We start from the raw sequence: 18,149 nt of genomic DNA on the forward strand, positions 1-18,149 counted from the left end.
CTTCGAAAACAATAAAACCAAAACATGCATTTCATACATATCACATCAACCAATAATTTAACCCGAATTCATATGTACAAGAGGCTCTGATACTACTGTTGATACCATTGATGCACTCTATGGCGCAGCGAAAACAAAACTCGACGGTCTCACTAGCAATCCAAGTATGAAAAACCGAAATGATGAGAAAAGTATGCGAATACTTACAGTGGTTTCCTTGAAAAAACACAAAGATAGAAACGACTAATGGTGATCACAAACGGTTCGAATTGTAAGCCTCCACAAAATATGTCTCGACCTCTAATCAGTTCACCGAATTGAAAGCAAAATCTGGATATACAACACGTTTGTCCCTAATAGTAAAATTTTTGAATATATCAAACCTTTCCCTTTGGTTTATTGTCACTCTGGGTTCATCAAAACATTTTTCAAAAGAACTTGCTAAAATGGTTTGAGGTTATGGTTTGGATTCAGGCTGACTCGAAGACGATAAATCTTAACGATGAGGTTTAGTCATTAGTTTTGATTTCAGTGCCATTTTAAAAATTATTGTTCTAGACATATAAAAAATCAAACTCCTGCAAAAACAATAAACACATTGTATACAAAATCCATCAATTTCAGTCTATTTTAGATATTCGAACTATATGTAAAAACCTAAAAATAAATATAATATGTGAATAAAATAAACTACAAGCAAAAAACAAAAAAGGGCCAATCTAGATGCAAAAACCTACAAAAATATAACATTCAGATGAATAAAATAAAAAAAATTCGAATAATACGTAGGAATAACGTCAATGATATGATGAGTATGAGCGATTCGTTGTTTGGAGATAAAATCCCTTGAAATCCTTGAAAAAACCATGAAGAATTTTGGCATTTTGAGTGATACATAGGTGAATTTTCGGGAGAAGGTTGCGTTCTTAGGGTCATAGTTTGATAAAACTTGGGCAAAATGGATAAGAGACATGTTTATAACACCCAAACTATGTGCATATCGGTACGCTCATTAATGAGTATCGATACTCGTAATAAGGTGTTGGTATTCAAGGCGTATCGATACAGTTGAAACATATTGGAATTTCACATAAGTATATCGTATCGATACACATGTTGTATCGTATTGGTATCATATCACTCAAAATATAATTTCTTAAGGTTAGGGCTTGATAAAAGTTGGAGGAAAATAGATAAGAGACATACCTATAGAACCAAACTATGTGTTTACCGGTACGCTTATTAATGAGTATCAGTACGTTTAACAGAAAGGGACCGGTACGTATCGTGTATCGATATGATTGAAACACACTGAAATTTCCCATAATTGTACCGTATTGGTACCGTATCACCCAAAATAGAATTTCTTAAGGTTAGGACCTGATAAAATTGGGGAAAACGTGTAAGAGACATACTTATAGCACCTAAACTATGTGCGTACCAGTACGATCATTAATTAGTACCAGTACGCTTAATAGAAAGGGATCAATACCCATCGTGTATCAGTACAATTGAAACACAGTGGAATTTTGCATAATTGTACCGTATTGATACACATGTTATACTGTATTGGTACCGTATCACCCAAAATAGAATTTCTTAAGGTTATGGCTTGATAAAACTTGGGGAAAACATATAAGAGACACACCTATAGCACCCAAACTATAGGCGTAGCGATACACTTATTAATGAGTATCAGTACAATTAACAGAATGAGATAGGTATCCATTGTGTATCGGTATAATTAAAACACACTGGAATTTCACATAATTGTACCGTATCGATACTCATGTTTCACCGTATTCGTACTGCATCACCCAAAATATAATTTCTTAAGATTAGGGATTGATAAAAATTGAGGGAAAACGAATAAGAGACATACATCTCGAACCCAAATTATGTGTGTACCGATACACTCATTAATAAGTATTGGTATGATTAATAGAACAAGATCGGTACCCATCGTGGATTGGTACAGTTGAAACACACTGAAATTTCATATAATTGTACTTTATCGATACTCGTGTTGCATCGTATTGGTACTGTATCACCCAAAATAAAATTTCTTAAGGTTAGGGCTTGAACAAAATTGGGGAAAACGGATAAGAGACATACCTTTAGCACCCAAATACGCTCGTACCAGTACGCTCGTTAACAAGTATCATTACGCTCATTGATGAGTATATGTACCCAGTATGTATCAATAAGGTTAAAACACATTGGAATTTCACATAATTATACCATATCGATATAAATTTTGTACCACATCGGTAAGGTTGAAACATCATATAATTTCACATAATTGCATTGTATCAATACACATGGTTTTCGTATCGATACACATGTTTTACCGTATCGATACGTGATGTTAGGAACATGTGTTATGTTTCAAAAAAAAACTTTTATATCCCAACATTAAATTTGAATTTGCTTCAAATAAGTTTTATACCCGTATTTGAATCCAAATACCAAAAATTATTTGGATTTGATATATTTTTATTTAAAGTAAACTATCGTTGAATATTAAAAAGTAAGATTAATATGAATATTTCAAGTAAGAGTACCGATACTAGCGAGGGGAAGAAAATCACAAAACACTGTAAACATCATAATTGCAAATAAGAAAAAAAAAGTAAGTAGAAAACCAACTTCATACAATATGAAATATTAAAACTTAACAGTATTTCGTGCATATAACTAGTATGTCTTGCATGTATATCTAGAATAACATAACTAAACTAAATCTCCCGATTGACACAAAAAAGAACAATTGTAACCGCCATACGTCATGCAATAGTTTATTCAAATTTTGATATGTTATCGAGGCACGCTCAAACATAGTCACGTTTATCATAAGAGTAAAAAAATATAGAAAATAACATTAGTACTCGCAACAACAAAAAAACTAAAACATTTTTAAGTCAATGAATCACTACTAAAACTAATTCTTAACAAATATCAATATAAATAACAACAAAGAGTAATTACTATTATATTTCATCTTTAATTACCTCATATATTTGGACGAGACCGCACACTACCAATCCTTATTTGGTTGCCAATCCAAATAAGTTGTATCTTTTTCCATATTTTTCAATTCATTAGTATATGCAGCTTGCGAAAAAACATTATCAACATACATAAGAACAAAGAGTAATCATTATTATATATCATATTTAATTATCTCGGATATGTCGTCTTTTTATATGTGTCAGGCATGTATCAACTAATTTTGATATTTGAAGTGTATCAGTATGCCTCGTATCCTAATCAGAAGGCTTGTTTGGAAAAGGTTCAGAGGTTTTATGCAAGTCCAACATGACATCTTTATCATATGAAACATGTGTTAGGTTGGACAATGAAGCTTGACACTTTGTTCTCTTGAGTTTTCCTCTTCCTGTTTCAAGAACTACAGAATCGCTAATTCCATCCATCTTTTCGCTTTTACCGGTTCTCTTTTTACATTCCACTTTCATTGTTTTCAATTTGAAACTCTTTAAAAATTTATCTTTAACCTCATTGAAAGTTTTGAATGTTTGTGATGCACATTGACATATAGTCATACAATAAGAGGCTAGAGTAGAACACCTGGCATGAACTATTTTTGGATTATTATCTTCAACATCTCTATTCTTATTTTGTAATCCAACATATTTCTTCGTATAAATAGTCTATCGTTTCATTATACATCATTAAAGTATTTGTTTTACCTTTGTATATTTCAACACGACAAATATGCCAACATGAAAAATCAACAGACTCCAACTTCATACAACAACAATACATGGTATCATGTGTGGTATCTTTAAGTACAAGATACAACTTCTCATTTTCAGCATGCTCTAACCAATAACATATGCACTCATTTCATACTTCAATTTTAAACCAAATAATAACCCTCATAGGACATTTCTTTGCACAATGTAGAAAAATCATTTCTCGTATATACTTCGACTGCATTACTTTTTAAACTTACAAACATACCATTATAATGCATTTGTTTCATCATTTTTTTTGTAGTTCTGATGAGCTTCCTACCATATTAGAGATTGCAGTTGTCTATAATAATTCTCAACAAATCGATACAACATTACCTTTATGTCCAACCAAGTTTTCAATGTTCTATTCATTGACTCGCACCGTTGTGTAGTCCTCATTGTTGCACACCAAAATATATAATAATTTTGTTAAGTACAGTAAATAAATATAATATTAAATACAATTAAAGTGTATAAAATGTTACCTGTATAAAAATATCTTTGCAAATATGCTTATGCCCATTTCTCTTTATATTCATACAATTCTTAAACCCATCTCTTTCTTCAAGTTTGTGTTTGTCTACTAATTCTTTCCAAACTCTTTCAAAATCTGATTTAGTTCTACACTTGTCAGTGCATCTCAAAAACCTATTTAGAAAACTGTGATTAGCATTAGATTGCATGTTCCTCATGATATGCCATAAACATAATCTATTTTTGCCTCGGGTAGTACTTCAAGAATGCCATTTTTCATTGCCTTATCTCTATTAGTAATAATAGTAAGAGGTCTGTGGCCATCTCTGACTTCAATCAATTATTCTAACACCCATACATAGGTATCCTCTTTCTCTTTCACAACCAATGCACATCCAAATGGCACCATGTCTCATTGATGATTAACACCACCCAAAATAACGAACGGCTTGGTGTATGCGTTGCACTTGTAAGTCGTATCATATGCAAGAACATGCCCAAATTCTTTATAGTCTGTGCGTGATATACCATCAGTCCAGAATAACTTTTCTATGTTTTTGAATTCATCCCTCGTGTGCCTCACAAGAAGGAAAGAACCAGATTCTTGTTTTCCATTTAAATACGCCATCACCGTTTCAACATCACCATCTTGCTCTTCTTCTCGTTTAATTCTATATAGATAGTTGTATAAATCCTTCGATAGAAATACAACATTATCAATTGAACCAACTTCACTCACGAAATTTCGCATCATCTTACTTAGACCAATTCCATAGTTGTGCATGCTCTTAATCTTAGCTCGATCTAACCTACTAATTTTTTAATGGCCTACAAAATAAATCATTAAATAAAATTATATATATAAGATAGAAGTTTGTATGTAACAATTTACTTTTGGATGAATTACATACCTAATGTAAGTAACTTGTGTTGGCTGAGCCATTTCACTATTATGTCTACGTGGAATTTAGCAACTTTCCAATATTGATACAGTTCTAATTTGAATCTAATAAATGTTCCACATCCAACTCGGATGATTAGTCTTTGTTCACGTTTTCAATTTTGAAGGTTAGTCCAGCTTTCCTCTCTATATCCCTCCTTACGGCACACCATTTTCTTTGCAACTATGTGACCACCATTTCGACTTTTCACTGTCTAGTTGACTCAAACTCCAAAACATTTCACCTTTGCATATGTATGATAAAATTCAATGCAATCATCTAAAGTCTTCCACTTTAGTATTTTCATATCATTCTCATTGTAATCTTTTAATTCCTTCCCAATCTTATCTCATATGCTTTCGTCAATGAAGTTTTCAATTGTCTTCTCATCATCTATATGTTTGCCATCATTAATAGGATAATAATTTTGTTCTTCTTGAGTATAAGTTTCACAATCAGATTAACTGTTATATCTATCTTTATCCTGATTATGGTCATCTCCATCTTGATTATAACCGTCCAACTCTGTAATATGAATTTTGTATCTTCATTATCAACCATCTCGAAAAAAATATATATTTTCAAAAACATAAACAAAAACAACATTATTAAAATGGTGAATGACATTATAATTGCATTAAAACAAAATTATACAAATCAAGCATATCATACTGATACCCTCTACTAGAGTACCAGTACACATATATGAAATTAATAACAGTGTATTTCATACCAGTATGCAATAGGTACTGATACTTGCATGCTCATGCACTGGTACAATAAGCCAAGGTATCAGTATGACCTTCGGGAAACAAATTGGGAATTCGAAATTGGATTTAAAAAATATATTTCTAATGTAAAAATTAGGGTTCAATTATTCTAATTAGGGTTCAATTGTTCTAATTAGGGTTCTAATTTAGGAAATATGATGCTCAATTTAGAATTAAGGTTCTTCAATTAGACTAATTGGAAATTATGGTAGGAGCTAGGGTTCGGATTCTCCAAGACCATTTTTGTTGAAGGCACTGACAGCTAGTGAGGCCCCACCCGCTGGGGATAGCTTGGTCGAAAGCCCAAATATGAAACAAAATAAAATTAATAAAACTTACTTTAAGGTATTGGTTGAGTGAACAACCATGAATGACAATTAAGTCAGAAGGGATGAAAGTTAAAAGACTCAATTGCCGACGAAAGATGATATCGGGGCTAACAAGTTGCTTGTGGGGTGGTAATCAATTGCTTCAAGCAACTTCGATGTCATGAATGGAAAATAGTTCATGGCTTTGAGGAATTTCAACCATGGATGGTTGGTTTCAAGCATAAATATCAAAAATCAAAGGCTCAATGATATTTATCCTAAACTCAATCCATAAACCCAAACAACCCATTACATTTAACTTTTACTCTTGTTATTTCGACTCATTTACAAGCCCAGAATGTTAAGGGTTTGATAAACGCTAGCTAGACAATGGAGCATCAGCCGCCAACCAAGACTGTTCAAATTCTAGTGGTCTCGAGCAACGACATGCCCCTAGTAGTGGTCCCTATTTCTACTTAACAGCTTCTTTTAGACTGAACACTCCACGACAGCAGAAGCAATGCTCCATCAGTTACCAGCAAGCACCAACTCAATCCAAAATGCTCCATCAACATCCACATATACAAAAATACAAAGCAATGAGATGCACATTTTTTTCCTTTTTTACTGTAACATGGGTTTTGTCAAACCCAAAAGAAAAAGATGTAAAAAGGGTTGATTCATCTCTCCCCAATCGAAAAAAATACAACCAGAGTAGTCTTCTTCCCCCATTAAAAAGAATGGAAAACAATACCAAAAGAAAAATAGATACATTTCAAAGGTATTAAGCTTTTTAGCATCCCTTTTTTGTTTTTAGAGCAAATAAAGTAAAAAAGGGTTTAGTTCGTTCACCTTAGTCCGAGGCGGCGGCGGCGACAGAGTAGTGGCCATCGAGGCTAGGTAGTTGAGTGGCCGCAGGTTTGACGCTTGTTTTATGGGGTTTTATGGGGGTTCTCTAGATTTTATTTTAGGGTTAAAATAAGGAGAGAGGTTTGGGTCTTGTCAGGCTCAGGCTTTGGATCGCTCGAACACCAACGGTGGCAGTCAGAGCTTGGTTTAAGCACCGATTTAAGGCCGAGAAGCGGGGACCACACTCTTTGGGGGCTTCGGTCGAGAGAGAAAAGAGAAGGTTAAGGGAGGCTTTAAAAAAAGGGAAACTTTGGCTTAGTTTTCGCCTTCTCGGCCGTCTCCAGCGGTGACCGACGAGTGGAACAGACGCCGATGTACGGCGATCAGCGGCATTGGCCTTGAGCCTTTGGGGTTTTACGCCCGAGAGAATAGAGAGGGGAAAAAAGTTCTTTTGAGAGAAGAAAATATTGTTATTAAACGTTTAATACGATCTTGCGATGATCCGTCTTGGGTACGATCGACATTAGTATGGCCCGAGTAAAATTCTAACCTTTTACTAATTTATAACTTTTAACAAATAACTTCTAATTTACTAATTTCTAAAACATATTAGAATTAATTTATGATCTCACCATGACCCGCCTTAGGATACGATTCGTATTATTTATGGTACGGGTAAGAATTAAAAAATAACATATAACCTTTTAATTTTATTCGATTCTTTTAATTTCTGTTATTTACAATTTTCCTTTTAAATTTCTATTTTTCTTATTTTCTACCTTTTAATTTCATCACTTTAAAATTCTGTCTTTTTAATTTAAGCATTTACTTTTCAGCAATTTCATTTTAGTCATTTAATTTTTATGCCTTACTTTTTGTTCTATTTTATGTTTGTCATTTTGTTTTCCGTCTTTACATTTTAGCCACTGATGCTGATTTGCTTCTGTTTTATATATTTTTGCATTTGATTTTTAATTTTAACTACTTTCAGTTTAGTCCTATTTAATATTTGTGGATTAATTGCATTTTCAGTGCATGTATTATATGATATTTCTGTTTAGAGCCATGAAATTTGTTTTGCTGATTGTTGTACCACTAAAGCTTTCATTTTTATTATCTAGTCTATTATTTACTAAATATATTTAGTTATAGTTAATTGTATTTGGCTTGCCATGACTTTTACATTTTCATTCTCCCATATAATTTATATGTGCATGTATTATTCATTTATCGATATTTTATTTACTTTATAAATTTCGATTATGTATATACTATTATTTATTAAGACTTTAAGATATTATTTTGTGAACGGAGTTCATGGAAACACGCCTTAACTAATGAGGAGTGTGTTTCCGAGGATTTTTCTCATAAAATGACATTCTTTTTATTTTTGAGCGATTTTTCAAATATATTTTATTAATAAAAATAAGGCAATGATCTTTTGTAAAGGGAAGCGATAGAAACATGCCTTAACTCACAAAAAGTGTGTTTTCGAGGATTGTTCGTACAAAAGAATATCCTTTTTAAAATTTTTATAAAAAAGATCATAATTTAAGTACATATTTGAATATGCATTTCATTATTTAATTGACATATAATTGTCTAAGTACTAATTTTGGGCGCTATGGGGTGCTCATCCCTTCCCTACGCGTAATCGAATCCCGAACCCTTTTCAAAATGAGTGTTTGGTTAAACACAAGCTATTTTTATCTTTTAAAATTATTTTTCTTAAAATTCTTTTAAAAATATTTTTAGGTGTTTGACCTACCGAACCCAAAGGTTAATGACGACTCCAAATTTATTGGTTTTCTCAAACCCCGATATTTTCTAAAATTAAGTTGGATTGCTCTCTTCCTAGCCCTAAAAAAAGCTTAAGTACCGTTCTAACAACTTGGCGACTCCACTGGGGACATTAGAGACTGAGGTCATAATCGATTATACATCATATTTATAGTTGAAAATTATAAATTTGAATGATATTTAATTTTTATCCTATTTATTTTATTTTTCATCTCATCATGCCATACATCTTTTTTATAGTTATACTAATATGTGATTTCCCTTTGTTTTAGATTTCTGACCTTTTTTTGAGTTTGTTTGTTTTTGGATTAAGGTAAATGATTGTGAGTTTCCCTTCGCACACACCATAACCATTTGAATATTTAGAGCATTCTAATTGTACTCTGTCCCTTTAGGCAAGGGTGAACACTACGCTTACGTGAGAAAACTTATTTTTCTCCGCATGGGTTTTAGCAAGTAAACTCTGGGTTGCATATGCCTTATGTTTACGAGTGAAACATTGAGTTTCCTCGCATGGACATAGGGAAATGCATCCTCTCGAATCGAATTTGGTCTGTTTAAGCCTATAATGGGTAATGATCGAGGGTCTAATAGACCCGAGAGGGCACCAGCAAAGGAAAATTCGAGGACCCTTTTAGTAGTACCGAAACTTTGTTTGTGGATATTTAAAAAGTCACAAATGAGTAGAAAACATATGAAATAGAAAAAATACGGCTAGTATTTATTTGTCGACCCAAAGCATACGGGTAAAAAGCAAGTCTAGGTAGGATTGCTATTTAATAAAAGCATGTCAGGGTAGCTACCATGTTGGGTAGGATCTTTATTTTTTATATAAATATTTTCCTGCTATTTTGATTGATTGGTACTAATAATTTATTGTTTCTTTTTTTCTATGTTACTTATATTTGCATTTTCATATCAAGACCAAATGTGTTAAATTCGCAAGTGATTGACCAAATTAGAAGATTTTCATATCGATGTAAGGGTTCCATAACTAGTTAGTAAAATCCGTAAGGTCGATGATATACAAACGAAGTTGATCGATGAAGGAAGAGCTCAAGGTTGATCGAACACTCTTGTCAAAGGAACAAAGATTGAGATGGTACGAAAGAGTCAAATGTTAGCTGAGTCAAGAATGAGAAGATCCTTTATGATATACGAAGATCACTTTCCTCTCGGAGAATCTCACAGAAGATAGGTGGTTCAAAATCTTGATTAGTCCAACAATGATATAAAGAAAACATCAGATCGTGAGAAAATCCTATATCAAAGAAAATAAGAAAAGAAAACTCGTGAAATTTGACTATCTAATATAAAAAGAACTTATGGCCTGATAAAGGTTGTTATATGGTGATAGCCTTTTGAATTAGCACATTTTTCATTTGTATTTGCATTTACATTCTTTGTAACACCCCAAACATTGGGTCAGTGATGAAAATTTAAGAATTTAAATTTAGTGGTTTAAGTGAAATAAATTGAAAAGTTCAAGGATTAATTTTGGAAATTTTGTTTTGGACTTAATATCAAAGTTGAAATTTTGGAAGGTTATTATGGTATTTTCAAAGGAAAAGAGTTTTATATTCCCTTTTAAGGGATATAAAACACGTAGGAGAAGGAAAGAGAAAGAAAATTCTGGCATTGTTATCTTCTTCCTCTTTACGTGAGCTCCATTTCAAAGACATTTAACGAAGACAAATTATGGACGATTCGACGTTATAGGTTATCGATCAAGAGTAATAAGGATTTTTGGTAGTACTTACGTGAGGAAAAGGTGAGTGCAACATACTTATTTAATATTCGATATGAGGACGACTTACGATACGCCAACCTCAAAGTTTTTGATTGAAAACCTTTCTATTTTTTATGTTATATCTTTACAATGTTTTATTCAAGTTATATTTCTTATGATATGTTTTGATGTTTATATGAACATGATTATGAAATTGTGATATGTGAATATGCGTATACGAAAATGCTCGATGTAAAAGTGCTTATGTGAACAAGACACACTCTGAACAATGAAATGATAAATAATTATGTGATTAAAAGCCCAAGGTATATGTATGAGAATTATAGGTATAGTTGGCATGCCATGAGTCAGGGTTCTATGTGGTCCGTCGGGACAAAACCTATGTGGTCTTTCGGAACAAATATATGGCAATTCGAAGCAAATTTTTGTGAGTTGTGGTGACATCATTAGTGCACAACCTCAATGTACTCAAATACCTAGAGTTCTCAGTAATATACATTGGGCCATTGAAAACAAAGTTATATAAACCGAACCATGTATAAAGTATATATTCTTGTTATGTAAAGCTATATGAAATGTTTCTATGAAATAAATAAAAATTTAGTTTACAAAGTTCTACGTGACTCATACTTGCCTTACTAAGTCAACGACTTAGAATGTGATTATTTCACACGTAGGTTCGAAGAAAGTAGAAGATTAAAGCTTGAAGATGACATCATACTCTTGAGGAGGGTCAGATCAAATCAATTTGAACGTAGGTTCTTTATTTTGGTAATTTTGTTGGCATGTACTATAAGTTTTAAATTGAAATGCTCTGATCTATTTTGTAAACTTGTACTTTTTGTATTTATGTAAATTATTAAGTGTTTTATTTAAATGCGAATGTGAGTTTTTATTAATTACTTTAATTAAAGGGTTCCACCATTTTAATACAAATAAAAGTTTATATTTTGTAGTACTTTTTAAGAGTCAATGATTTGAAAAGTCAATGTAACACCTCAGATTCATATCCAAGTCTGTTATGGGTTGAGGTGTTATATTTAGTGGTATCAGAGCTATGGTTTGATTGATTTTAAGTTCGAAATGAAGTCGTTTTTGTTTTAAAAATTGTACATGCCAACTAAGAGTTAAGTCTCTATGATATGCTAAGGTAATTAGTATGATGTCCTTACTAATAAAATAGTGATTTGATCTTAATAGATGTCAGACATTGAGGGTTCTCGAAGTGAAGCGGGAGATAGAAATGAAGGTAGCAATAACTCACCTGTCCCAAGTAGGCAAGGTGAGGAACAAGTACCTTAGGGATTGTCTGTACAAATTAAGGGATCTTTTTCCAGACGTTGGATATGATTCTGATGCGTTTCCAACCGCCTGCTACCTCAGCTCCTAAGATGAATGTGGCTAAGGAACTTAGAAGTCCGGGAGCACTTGGATTTAAAGGAGAAGCTGAGGAAGGTCCCGTTACTTCTGATATGTGGCTTAACGATATTAAGATTATGCTGGAGAGTTTCTATTATTCTGAAATAGAGAAGTTGGATGTAGTAGTTTCATTACTACGAGGGCAAGCAATAATATGGTGGACTAATGTGACGATGTGAGCTACAAGGGACTAGGTGAGCTGGTCATTCTTTTTGGAAGAGTTTAAGAACAAATACATCGGGGATCACTTTATCCATCAAATGAAACAAGAATTTATGAGTTTAAAGCAAGAGAATCATACTGTGCATGAGTACTAGTGCGAGTTCAACAAGCTGAGTAGATTTGAATCGGAGTTAGTCCATATGGAAAAAAGACTCATGTGATTGGTTTGTTGAAAGTTTACATCCTCGATTGAAAGAGTTGTTGTTAGTATTAAACTTTTCTTCATTCTAAGAGGTAGTGAATCAAGCCAAAGCCCTAGAGCGAGCTCAAAATGAGAGGTTTGGGGAACAAAAGGCTCAATGGAATAAGAGATCTGGTGCCTCATCAAGTGCATCACAATCAAAGAAAAGTCGAGGTTCGAGTTTTTAACCTCAGATTAAATCGGAGTGAGCTGCATCATCAGGTAGAGGATTTAATTCTGGAAGAGCCAGAATAACTCAATTCATGGAATATTAAGTGGAAAAGTCAAATCAATGTCAGTATTGTGGTAAACAACATAGTGGTATATGTCAAAGAGTCTCCGGAGCATGTTTTAAGTGTGGGGAGGCAGGACATTTTATTTGGAATTGCCCAATAATGACCGGAGAGCATGCACAAACGGAGAGATCTGCTATAGCAGCTCTGAGAGGTAGAGGACGAGGTCAAGGAAGAAATCAGTCTGAGTCGACCACTCAACCTGAAGTGCGTTCTACTGTTCGAGTGTAAAACCTTAAGACAAATGAAGATTGTGATAATCCTAAAATCATTTCAGGTACTTTTCAGATAGCTGGTAAACCTATTTTAGTTTTGATTGATCCGAGATCGAATTACTCTTATGAAAGTAGTAAACTGGTGAAGGATTTGAGAATTCAGTTAGAACCTATTAGTAGTGAAGTGATTGTGACTAACCCATTAGGGCATAGTGCTCGGGTGAAACAAATTTGTCAAGGGTGTCCTATAAAGATTTAGGGAATTAAATTCCCTGCTAATCAAATAGAATTACCCTTTGACGAGTTTGAGGTTATTTTGGGAATGGATTGGCTGTATCATTATCACACCAATGTTGAATGTCAATTAAATCGAGTTGTTTTGAGAATTTTCAATGGGTCAGAAGTTAGTGTGGTCAGTGAGAGACTTAGCCCCTTAGCTAATATGATATCGGTAGTGTCAGTTAATAAGCTAATGTTACTAGGGTGTCAAGATTTCATCGTAAATGTGATAGATACTCGAGCCAAAGAAAGAAGAATGAAAGACATTTTGACTATCCGAGAGTTCCCATAAGCATTTCCTGAGGAATTACCTGGATTACCTCCAGACAGGGAGGTAGAGTTTCAAATTGAGCTTTTGCCAAGATCAACACCAATTTCGATGACTCCTTATCGAATGACCCGGAACGAACTGAGTGAGCTAAAGATTCAGTTACAAGAGCTTTTGGATAAAAGATTCATTAGACCCAGTGTATTGCCTTGGGGTGCACCAGTTTTATTTGTAAAGAATAAAGATGATTTGATGCTTCTCTGCATTGATTATCAGTAGCTCAATAACGTGACCATAAAGAATAAGTATCATCTCCCCAGAATTGACGATTTATTTGATCAACTAAAGGGAGCTTCGATAATTTCTAAGATCGATTTGCATTCTGGTTATCACCAGTTGAAGATTCAAGAGAAGGACATTGCAAAGATAGTGTTTAGGATGCAGTATGGTCATTATGAATTCGTAGTTATGCCATTTGGGTTAAATAATTCTCCTGTCGCATTTATAGACCTCATGAATAGAGTGTTTCAGCCCCACCTCGAACAGTTTGCGGTCATCTTTATTGACGACATTTTAGTGTTTTCAAAGACAAATGAGGAGCATGACGCTCATCTACAGGTGATTCTTTGAACACTGCGAGATAAAGGCTTTATGCAAAACTATCTAAGTGTGAGTTTTGGCTATCAGATATAACATTCTCAGACATGTGGTTTCTACAGAAGGGATTTGGGTATATCCTTAGAAAGTAAAAGCTATATTAGACTGGTAAATTCCAAAGAATGTGTCAGAAGTTCAGCGTTTCCTAGGTCTTGTAGGTTATTATCGAAGGTTTGTTAAGAACTTCTCGATGATAGCTTTTCCTTTGACTAAGTTGTTAAGAGAAGATGCGTCTTTTGCTTGGACCCTGAATGTCAAAAGAGTTTTGAAGCATTGAATAAATTTGATGGAATCTTTAGTATTGGTCCAACTAGAATATGGAAAAGATTTTATGGTTTATAGTGACGCGTCCTATAATGGCTTGGGATGTGTGTTGATGCAAGAAGGAAAAGTGGTAGCATATTGTAATCACCAATTTTTATAATATAATTACAAGTAATTCAGCCCAATCCGAGGCCTAGATAATCAACAACCCGACCCAGTTCAGACCCGGTTCATGCTAACGCCATACCCTACTGCCTACACACCAACACGTCCACCATGCCGCACCATTCACTGCTTCTAGACTCTCGTGCCATACCTCCCCGACAGAAAGCATGGTGGCCCTCTCCTCCAAAGTCTGGCACCACAAACAGAGAAAAATGAATAGAATATTTCTTTAGTTTCATTTTCTATAACGTGTATATAACCCGAGAGATAAAATAAACAATGAACAACAAATATTTACTCAACAATCAAAATACCGAACCAAAATTCTAAAGGTATTCTCATTTTTTTGGTTTATCTTATTAGCTTCTTGAGATGCAATTAAAAAAAATCTAATGTAGGTTATAATTTTGTTACATTTGTTTACTCAAATTTCATAGCTTTCTAAAAAAATAATAGAAAATTAATAGAAAGAGGGATGTAGAGATACCTTGTTACCGGAGTAATCGTCCGAATAGCAGTGTCGTCGGTGTGGAGTTGAGGTTGAAGGGTTACCGTGTATGGCGGTTGGTCTGGTGTTCTGTTCTCGGACGATGATAGAATGACATAGGTTGTGGTTTAGGGGCTGTCTTCTTCGTGGTGTTCCCCACGTTTCATAAGCTACCGACCGGAGTAGGAATAGCCACCCACATAGGTGGCCAAGGTATTGTTGACTCCATATCGTCGTAGGATCGACTGCTGTGGTATGGTGAGCGAAGAGAGAGGGGATGAAGATGCTAGGGATTTGGGAGGATCAGGTAAAATGTAAATTAGGAGAGAGAGAATATATTTCATTTTGTTATTTTGGGGAAAATCACGCTAAGGCCCTAGACCTTCCATATCATGGGTTAATCAGCCATAGGTACTTAAGCTTTATGAATCCAATTGTGTTCTGGTCATTAATTTAGGGATAAATTATAGTCCAGGTCCTTATATTTAGCATAGGTAACTTTTTAGTCAACTATTCGTGGGAAAATATCCCTTAGGTCCTTTATATCTTGACGTGTTTTACATTTAGGTCACTATATTCATCTTTATTTGCTAGTTTTGATTTAAGCCTACAGGTTTTGTTTCATTTTATTCTGGTCACTTGCCATCTATTATTTATTTGTTTCGATTTGTTATGTTAATTTTTATTATTTTTATTTAGGTCATTGTGTAGTTATATTTTGCTTGTTATCTTTATGTTATGATTTATTTCACATTTGACATATAATTTGTAATATTCTATTTTAGTTCCTAGATGTGGTGTAATGTATTATACATTATATTTTGCTTGTAAAATATGTAGTATGTATTTTAAGTGATGCACATGTTTTATATTTTAATATTTATAATATCGATGAATGTAGAATTTTATTTTTTTTAACTTAAGTAGTGTAATTTCTTTATTTACATTTGTAATATTCATTTTAAAATTTATTAGTTAAGCTTTATTATTTAGCACTTTAATTTTTGTAATGTTCATTTTAGAAATTACATTTTGTTTGCTTATTTAACGTAGTATTTATACTTTAAAGTATGCACTTGTTAATTTAGTCAAATTTTTATTTCCAGCATTGAATAGCATTTAATTTTTATCTTTGCTTTAATTTCCATTTATTTGTTCCTAATTAGTATTTTTAATTTTTAGCTTTTGCTATGTAAATTTGTTCGTGCATATAGATCTAGACATTTCGAATATATATATATATGAAAGCCTCATAAGCAAAACTCAACCGATTACATAATTGGATTAAGGTAGTATTTATTTATTTTAAAATATTAAGAAGGGATTGTCTTAAAGTAACTAGATGTCCTATTTAGATATTTTAAAATAAATAAATACCATACTAAAAGAACCTAAAAAATTTGAATATGCTTAAATTAATCAAGATTAAAGAAAAAAGAAATGTTCTTTTATTTAAACTTGTCGAGATAATTCGTCTAATTTTTATTAGGGATTTGGTCTTGATATTTTTAAATAATTGAACATCCCTTATCTTTTCTAATTAAATATATATTTTGGATAAATTGACTTAATTTCTTTCTTTGGTCGAATATAATTATTTTAATCTTGAATTCCAGGGAGAAATTATTATATTCCTTTTATTTCAGTTGGAAAAAGAAATATTCATCCTAAAGTATTTTAGGGATTATTTTCTCTTCGATTAGAAATATTGGAATATTTTTTATTTCTCCTTAGAATTTCTTCGTTCAATAAAAATTGCATGGTTGAATTTGGAATAATGGGATCGTAACTTAAATTTGTATTCGAATTCGTAGATTTTCACTATTAGAGACAATTTATAATCGATGGGGTACTAATTTTGGACGTTGTGGGGGTGCTTATTCTTCCGTACACGTAATCGATCCCTGAACCCCTTTTTTATAACAAAAAGGAATAAATCTCTGATTACACGTAGATTGGTGCATCTTTTAAAATGATGTTTTCTTAAAATCGTTTTTAAAAGGTGGTTTACGGGTATTCGACCTACCTAACCCCGAAGGTCGATGGCAAATCCTCACATTTCAAAACCTTTTCAAAGAAAAACCCCCAAGTTGTACTAAGTTTTTCCCCTCCTGGACGAAAAACTGTGTCAACATCTTGGCGACTCCGCTGGGGACTTAGTGGATCAAGCCCTAAATAGATTGTCTATTGTCTCTATAGTTGGAAATTGAGAATTCAATTTTATTTAATTTACTATTATTTTGATTTATTTCAAATTTTATTTTATTTTTTATTTTATTTTATATCCTTGTATATTAATGTTTGTATTTGATTGATTTTTAGATATTGAAAATTTGGATTCGTTTTAGCTCGATTTTAGTGTGGTTGTTTGTTAAAGGTTTGAGAATTTCTCCTCACACACCACACTTGAATTGTATAACATAAGCTATATACTCGAGCTCTTTCACCTTTAAGTGGGAGTGAAAGCGACGTCTTCGTGAGAATTTATTCTCTGTGTCAGACCTAGCAAGTAGCTTTCGGAGTTCATATGCCTTATGTCTTCGTAAGGATATATTCTCTATGTCAGGCATAGGGAAATGTGCCCTCTCGAATTAAACTTGATCCGCTTAAGCTTATAATGGGTTAGGATTGAGGGTCTGGCTCGCCTAAGGGGGCATCGACAAGGACAATTCAAGTACCTTTACTCCTAGAACCAAAACTCTGATATAGTAAACTGTAGAAACCCACCCGATCTAAGACCATGCTGAAACTCTGTCCATAAGTACCCAAATAAGTGTACATAAAGGAGAAATGAACTCTAACCTTCGTCTTTTAATTTATTTGATATATTCTTTTTGAATAATTGCATGTGAACTAGAAATTATACGGTTAGGGTTTTAATTTCCTCTGTGTGTTTTATTCATTGTATTTTATGGTTCATTTACTAGTTGAATTTAATCTTTTCGTATTTAACTAACATACATTTCTTCTCTTTGATTATTATTTTTACTAATATCTTTTCCTTGTCCTGTTGCTTTATTTGTGCATAAACCTGCTATTAATACCCGAG

Source organism: Hibiscus syriacus, unplaced genomic scaffold (assembly GCF_006381635.1).
Source record: "Hibiscus syriacus cultivar Baekdansim isolate YM2019G1 unplaced genomic scaffold, ASM638163v2 tig00111650_pilon, whole genome shotgun sequence".
Taxonomy (NCBI): Eukaryota; Viridiplantae; Streptophyta; class Magnoliopsida; order Malvales; family Malvaceae; genus Hibiscus; species Hibiscus syriacus.